The sequence below is a fragment of the Arachis stenosperma genome, chromosome 9 (assembly GCF_014773155.1).
Source record: "Arachis stenosperma cultivar V10309 chromosome 9, arast.V10309.gnm1.PFL2, whole genome shotgun sequence".
Taxonomy (NCBI): domain Eukaryota; kingdom Viridiplantae; phylum Streptophyta; class Magnoliopsida; order Fabales; family Fabaceae; genus Arachis; species Arachis stenosperma.
In genome coordinates, this window is record NC_080385.1 from 155056297 (window position 1) to 155065039 (window position 8743).

Sequence of the window (8743 nt, forward strand, 5' to 3'; positions counted from 1 at the left end):
AGTATGGACTATTATATATTGCTGGAAAGCCCTGGATGTCTACTTTCCAACGCCGTTGAGAGCGCGCCAATTGGGCTTCTGTAGCTCCAGAAAATCCACTTCGAGTGCAGGGAGGTCAGAATCCAACAGCATCTGCAGTCCTTTTTGGTCTCTGAATCAGATTTTTGCTCAAGTCCCTCAATTTCAGCCAGAAAATACCTGAAATCACAGAAAAACACACAAACTCATAGTAAAGTCCAGAAAAGTGAATTTTAAATAAAAACTAATAAAAATATACTAAAATCTAACTAAAAGATATCAAAAACATACTAAAAACAATGCCAAAAAGTATACAAATTATCCGCTCATCAGCGGGCTCGACTCATTTTGCCACCCCTAGTTAAAGCTAAACATCAAAGACCTGCTGGGTTATTGCAACAAATTGAGATACCTGAACAGAAGTGGGAGAAGATTACAATGGATTTTGTAACAGGTTTACCTTGTAGTTTTTAAAATTTTGATTCAATTTGGGTAATTATGGATAGAATGACGAAGTCAGTCCACTTTCTTCCGGTGAAAACAACCTTTAGTGCAGCTCAGTATGCTCAACTTTATGTTAATGAGATAGTTAAAATGAATGAAATTCCAGTGTTCATTATTTCAAATCACGGACCTCAGTTCACCTCTCATTTTTGAAAATCTTTTCAGAAAGTGTTAGGAACTCGTCTGGACCTTAGCTCATCTTTTCACCCTCAAACTAATGGACAATCAGAGAGGATGATTCAAATTTTGGAAGACATGTTAGGGTGTTGTATTCTAGATTTTGGTGGAAATTGGGACAACTATCTACCTTTGATCGAGTTCTCTTATAATAATAGTTATCAAGGTAGCATTCAAATGGCACATTTTGAGGCTCTTTATGGGAGAAGATGTAGGTCACCTATTGGGTGGTTTGAGATTGGTGAGTTAAACTTTTGGGGCCAAATTTGGTACAAAATGCGGTTGAGAAGGTTCGCTTAATAAGAGAATGCCTATTAGCAGCTCAGAATAGACAGAAGGCTTATGTTGATAACAGAAGGCGTAACTTATAGTTTTTAGTGGGTGATCAGGTATTTCTTAGAGTGTCACCTATGAAAGGAGTGATGAGGTTTGGAAAAAGAGGCAAGCTTAGTCCTCGTTATATTGGTCCCTTTGAGATATTGGACAGAATAGGTGCAGTTGCCTACCGCTTGGCATTGTCACCTGAGTTGTCTATGATCTATCCAGTTTTTTACGTATCAATGTTGTGCAAATACCTTCCTAACCCATCTCATGTGCTCGCACCATAAGCCATAGGACTAAAGTAGGATTTATCATTTGAAGGGGAACCAGTGATGATAGTTGATCGTCAAGTAAAGAAACTACGTTCTAAAGAGATAGCATCTGTGAAAGTTACTAGAAAGAACCATAAGAAGAAGAAGCAACTTGGGAGGTTGAGGATACCATGCGTGACAAATATCCGTATTTGTTTGAGACTGAAGGTAATGATCATACAAGTTTAAAATTCGGGGACCAAATTTCCTAAAGGAGAGAGAATGTAGTAACCAAAAAGAGAGAGAGAGAGAGAGAGAGAGAGTAGCATGTGGGGGGCACATGCCCCCACTTAATCTCCTTGTTTCTCTTCCTGAACTCTCTCGAGCTCCCTATCCCTCTCTATCTCTCGTTTCTTTTTTTCATTCTTTCATACAAGAAACAACAAACCCTCTCCTTCCCTTCATCTTCTCTTCTATCCTATCTTCTTCATTTCAAAAATTTTTATTTCAACTACAACACACTAAATTTTATTTTATCCTTCTATTTTATCTCTATTTTAATACATCATTTATAACCAAAGAGAAATTTTAGTTTTCACAATCCCAAATCAAAGAGTTCATCTTAATGAGTAAAGGAAGCATTCAACTTTTGAGTTTCAGTTATTATTGAGACTTCAAGGCAACTCTTTGACTCAATAATTAGCTATATCTCTAATTTTTGTCATCTCTATACATGTGGATATAGCAAAATCCGAATTAGGGTTATTAAGATTAGGAAATTTGGTGCTTTTATCAAAGTGAGTAATATTATGTTAATTGACAACATTAGTAGCTCACAAATATCATTATTGTCATATTTCTAGAGTTGTAGAGTTATTGGACATTATTTGGTAGCTCGTTGATGCGCTCAGAGTTGCTTCCAGTTTCTTAGAATCAAGTTGTGAGTGGATATTATGTCTATAATTGTTTTTAAGTATACTATTATTAATATTTAAATTAAATCATTATTTTTAGCATTTGAAATTATTTGATGTGATTTTTGAATAATTAAAATGGATATCGATTTTTGAAAAATTCATAATTTTATAAAGATACACAGGGACAATATTTATATATTCTCTACATACTTATTTTCTTATTTGTATTTGTTAAACTTTAATTAAATTTTTTATATGCATTCTTATATATACTCTATTTTTATGAACTTTAGTAATATGTTACAAGTATTAGAAATTGTTATATGTGATTTGGTTTGGGAGACTCTAACTAGAAAATCGTAGTTAACGGCGATTATGACATTAACTTAGATGCATCTGGTTCAGACCTCAGCTAGCAGGGGCGTTGCTAGCCTAACGTATAAGCCACACATTGGATCTGTTATACCGTACGGGCATACTAGAGGAAAGGGCTACCCTTAGAGGTGTAGCCGCCCCAAGTGTGTAATATTTGATTTGATTTGACTTCTGGAATGAGAACTCCCATTTCAGTTCATTTCGCTTAATTATTTATCTATTGTTTGCATAATTGATTAATATGAATTCCTCATCTTTGGAAAGAAATATAATTTTCATGGTAAAACTTGTATGGTCTCGTGTGGGTTATAGATATAATGTTTGCTCACTGAGTTGCAAAACTCACCCTATTATATTCCTATGTTTTTCAGATATAAGTGTCATTCCACGTTCCATTCCACCTGCCCCTCAGTAGATCTTAGTTATTTCAGTGAGCCCTTCTTCTTTCCAAGGGTTAAGTGATTATGTAATGGAATATTTGCTCAAAATCTAGATTATGTCAATGCTCTATATGCCACAGGCATGATCCTTGTGTGGGTTATGTTATTTTGAATCTTGAACTGTTTAGATAGTCATTATAATTTGGTTATGTAAGACTTATGAATTTAACTATATACTCTAATTTTCAACTTGATATATATATATATATATATATATATATATATATATATATATATATATTGAATATGATTGGAATATGTTATTGTTGTTGTCTTTGGAAATGGATGTTTATTATTAATACAGCGAGTTAATATTTATATTGGTAAAATCCTAGAAACAAAGGAGATTCTTCCGTTTTTCTGAAAATTTGGTTGTTTGGCCTTCTAAGGGACTTGTCCCTTGAGTGCTAGTCATGGCTTGGTTCGGGCCATGACAGTTAACTTATACTCATTTCATTTTATTCCTTTTTCTGCATACTTCATGCAACGTTTGAGATATGGTTAGTCTTAAACTTATTGTGAATTGATTTTATTATCACATGTTCGCTCATCCATTAGGGTGAAAATTGGTAGGATAGGGTAGGGTTTGGATCCAACTCTAATTCTATCCGCAGGTTGAAATTTTTATATAAACTCAACCATATCCTACCCGGGTTAAAAATATCCCAACCCTAACCCTATCCGTTCTTAACCCGGGGATACTCGACCCTACCCGCGAGTTATAAAAAAGATGCAACATTATTATATAACTTGCTGATAATTTAAAATATAACTGACTTTTATGTAAAAAAAAATGTATTAAATTATCAATTAATGATCTTCTCTTAGTATGTCATGGTCTAAAATGAGCCATGACCGGCGCTCAGGAAAATAATCCCATAGCAAGTCTAACAGACTCAAATATAAGTTGAATAAGAAATTTACAAATAATTTACAAGTTTTAAAATAAATAGTTATATATTTTAACAAAAATTAAAATAATTAAGAATGGTTGAATCTTGCGTGTGACATATGGAGCATATACATCTAGGAACTCGACAAAGAATAGATACTCATTGCAGATTATTACTCTTGAATAGAAAGTCTTACATAGTCGAGTATTTGTTCCTGAAAATATTTAAAAAAAAAAAAACAAGGTGAGTTTTGTGTAAAACCCGATCAAACTGTAATTAATTAAACAATAAATTAAATAGGAGCGAATATGGTTAGAAAATTTATCAATCGGAATTTGATAATTTAAATATGAAATTTGAACTCAGTAAATTTTTCTGAATCGGAAAACATAGTTTTCTGCGTAAAAATGCGCACTGAAAATTTGACCAACAGTACCGGCTGAGATCTATCCAGTACTGCAGTTGAGGAAATTAATTATAAGTGAATAAGGTTAAGAAATAAGAATTTATAATTTGGGAAGATAGAAATATTTAAAATACGATTTAAAACTCTAATCATGGAGGTTTTGACCCAATATTAGGCCAACGGACTAAACCAAGTGAACCGAGCCCAAGTGTGCCTAAGACCCAATATATATAAACCTTAGTTATGAGCATTTCAGCTCATAAACCCTAAAAATGAGAGGGAGGGGCGGATAGAGAGAAGAAGGGAAGAAAACCTAGCTTTCCAAACTTCAAATCACCATAACTTTCTCTCCGGAGCTCTGATTGACGAGTCGTTTGCGGCTACGCGTCACTCTTCTCATCCTCTACAATTATATCTAAGTTTTTTAGTGAGTATTCCACTGTCCTCTTTCCAATTTTCGTTTTTCCCTTTAAATTCGAATTTGGTTTGGATTTTGAGAAAATCTTGTGATTTTGGTTGTTTAGGGGGTGCTCTAGTATGAGCCATTGGTGATGTTCATCACAAAACTCAATGGGTTGAAAGTTGTTGGGTGAGATTTTGGTGCCCTTGGAAACTTGAATTGGCTTGTGGAACTCTTGGGTGAGCTTGAAGGTGGAGATTCAATTGTGGGTATCCTTGTGAAAGAGGCTCAAGTGTGGGTGTGAACCACCATCAACAATGTACGGTTTAAGTTTTATTTAAGTACCATGTGGTGTAATGTGAATTCCTAGGTTAGATTCTCCTAGGATTAGGTTTGGATTGTGTACTTGGATTGTATTGGATACGTGTAGATGACATGTTGTGGTAATTGATGATTGAAATATAAATTGTGTGTTGGTGTAAGTTGATGTGTTATTGGAATTGGTAATAGGTAGTGAATTATGTGATTATCAGCTATATATATGTTAAATTGATGAATACTGGGCCGGAGGCCGTGTGATTTGGGTCGAAGGCCAGAAGAGGTAAGAACGATAAGTTGATGAATGTATTGTGTGATTGATGTTTGAAATTGAATGAAATTATGATTGTTGTTATTTGGTTACAACGGATTGTATGGATTATGTGGTTATTGGTTTTGAGGGTGGAATTGATGTCTTTGTTGATAATGCATGTGAGTTCTACATGATGATATGGATTTATATGTATTGGGGGTTGGTGGAATTGGTAGTATTGGAACTTGGAATGGGGAAAGATATAGGATATGGTATTTTGGTTGAAATTGAGTTATTTGATTGATATTGGTCAAAATGGTGGATTGGTGGATTGTGAATTTAATAAAAATGTTTGAAATATGGGTTGAGGAGGCTTGAGGTTGATTTTGGTAAGTTTTGGTTGGTTTTGAAAAGGGTTTAAATTGGTTTATTTTGAAAATGGAATTTTGTGGGTTTGTATGAAATTGTGGTTTTTGGTCTACTTTTATGGAGCATAACTTGGTCTTCGAATCCTCGATTTGTGTCAAACTTGTTTAGAAATGAAATTGGATTCGAGATGTTTATGTCGTTTGAAGAACGGATGAAAAATGAAAATGTAATCCTGCAACTTTTTAAACTTAGTAAACTTTTTGGTAAATCGTACTCCCACACAAACGCGTGGCCGACGCGCACGTGTCACTCAGAATTTTTACTCCCCCACACGTGCGCCTGACCGACGCGTATGCGTCGTTATATTGATGCAGGTGCGTAGTAGAAAAACCAGAGAGTTGTGATGATACCGTGCCGGTTTTGTGCGCGGAGCACAAAATGCACCCACGTGTACGCATGGCTGACGCGTACATGTCACCCTACCTCTCTGCTTTCTACGCGTGCGCATGAATGATGCTCACGCGTCACTCTCTTTTTCCGCTTCCCACGCATGTGCATGGACGACGCGCATGCATGACTCTGTCTTCAGCAAAAATGAGTTTTTGTGTTTCTAAAACCGAATTTCAAACCTCTAAACCTCCATTTTCATCCTTTAAGTCCTAAATTTTTATAGTATTCCTAGTAACGAGAAGAAGTTAGGAAATGTGATAACTTGTTGATGAAGAAAGACTTGGAGTAATGAGTTGTGATTGAGGAAGTATAGAAATGAGGGTTTGTAAATGAATGTGATGTGTGACCCCGGGTATTAGGCAGTGGTGTTGTCTACTTGCTCAGGGTATATGGATGGGAAAGAAGAATTATGATAAATGAGTTTAATTATGGAGCTTCGAATAAATGTATGTTTGTGATACCTGGATAGTAGCAAGGATGGTGGTTCATCCCGCTTGCTCCAGGTTAATGTTTGATATTTGATAACAATGATGATTGATTTTAAACTGAATGAAAGCATGCTTGAGATCCTGGGCAGTAGCAAGGGTTGTGGTCCGTCCCACTTGCTCCAAGTCAGGAATTGTGACGCCTGGGTAGTAGCGGCAGTAGTGGTGATTCCACTCGCTCCAGGCTGAGCTTTTAAACACCCACCTGGGTAGTAGCCACAGTAGTGGTTGTTCCACTGGCTCTGAGTTAAGTGGGTAGTAGTAATGGGGTTATAGCTCAAGCTCACTTGCTTCGCATGGGTGTTTCTGTCCATGGTTAGCTACCAGAATGTGTCGGGTTGTCTATATAACCGACAGATAATATCATCAGGCATAAGACAGGCATGCATCGTATGCATACTGTTTGAATTGCTTGCTTGTGCATTAATTGGGTTTGTCTAAGTGATTACAATATGCTATTTGTTATATTTGCTATCTGCATTACTTATAATCTACCTGTGTTTGTCATTGTCTGTTTGATTGCCTGTTTTGTTTGTCTGTGTGGCTCTACTGATATTTTGGAGGATTATGGAGGAAGAGAAATAGTTGAGGATTCGGTTCTTGGTTTATTCGGTAGAAGGGTAGTGAAAGTATGGAGAGAATTTGGGTTAGAATAAAATTCCCCTATGAAAGTCACCAAGTTATGGATTAGTGAGAATTTAGGGTGGATATGACGAGCTAAGAAGTTTAAGATGCTTAATGAGTTTATATTATAGTGCATTGTATTTATTTGGCACTTTTACCGTACTGAGAACCCATGGGTCGGGGGTTCTCATTATGTATATATCTCTTGTTTTTTCATATATAGGTCCAGGTGCTCAGAAGTGAGTTGTGATTCATCTGAGAGATGGCGAAGATCTTTATATTCTCTACCCTATATTTTGCTTAGAGTCTCTCCACCTTTATTTTGAAAAGCTTATATTATGTATTGAACTCTTTTGAACTTGCCTATAGAGGCTCTTATGTTTCTTTTGGGAGAGATTAGGAGATACTGTTGTCAACTACTTTTATACTGTACCCTAGCCGGCCTAAACTTCGCGGGTCGCGACTAGTGGCTATTTACTTATGTTATATATCTATATACTATCCTTCTCTTATTCTCCTTTATGCCTTTATCTGTATATCGCTTTCGACTTCATGCTTTATCTTTTAGTTGTCAATACGTGAGTGATACGACTTCGCGATTTCATTTTTACTCTTTTCAGACTTCTCGATTAATACTCCTTTCAATTTTACTTATAATTATGTATTAAAAATCCCCCTTGAGAGTCGTACCACCTTATTATCATTGACTTATGACTCGAGCATAAGGATTTGAATATTAGGGTGTTACATTTTGCAACTCAGTGACTAGACAATACATCTATAATTGACATGAGACCATATAAACATTATTATCAAAGTAATTTTAATTAGAAAATAATAATTGATAATAATAAGTGAATCAATAAGGGAGTTCTCATACAAAAATCAAATCAAAAGTCCACACTTAGGCGGCTCCACCTATATGGGTAGCCCTTTCCTCTAATGTGTCCGTATGGAATAACAAATCCAACGTGTGCCCTACATGTTAGACTAGCAACGCCCCTGCTAGCTGAGCTCTGAGGCAGATGCATCTAGGTTAACGTCATAACCGTCATTAACTATGTTTTTCTAATACGAGCCTCCCAAACCAATTCAAAACAGATAATTTCAAATACAACCAATCTTTGATCTTTTAAATATATACAATATCAAATTAAATCAAATAATATTTTCAAAAATTCTTTTTAATCATATGAAATGTCGAATTTACTTTACAAATTCAGAGTATATAAGGGAGTTTCTGTCATGGCCCGAACCCAGTCATGACTGGCGCTCAAGGGACAAGTCCCTCAGCAAGCCAAACAACCAAATTTTCAAAAAAATAGACAGAATCTCCTCTATTTCTAGGACCTTACCCACATAAATATTAACTCCCTGTATCAATAATAAACATCTATTTCTAAAGACAACAACAACAACATATTCCAATCATATCCACAACCAAATATATCCAAAATACGCATCATATATATATATATATATATATATATATATATATATATATATATATATATATATATATATATATATCAAGTTGATAAC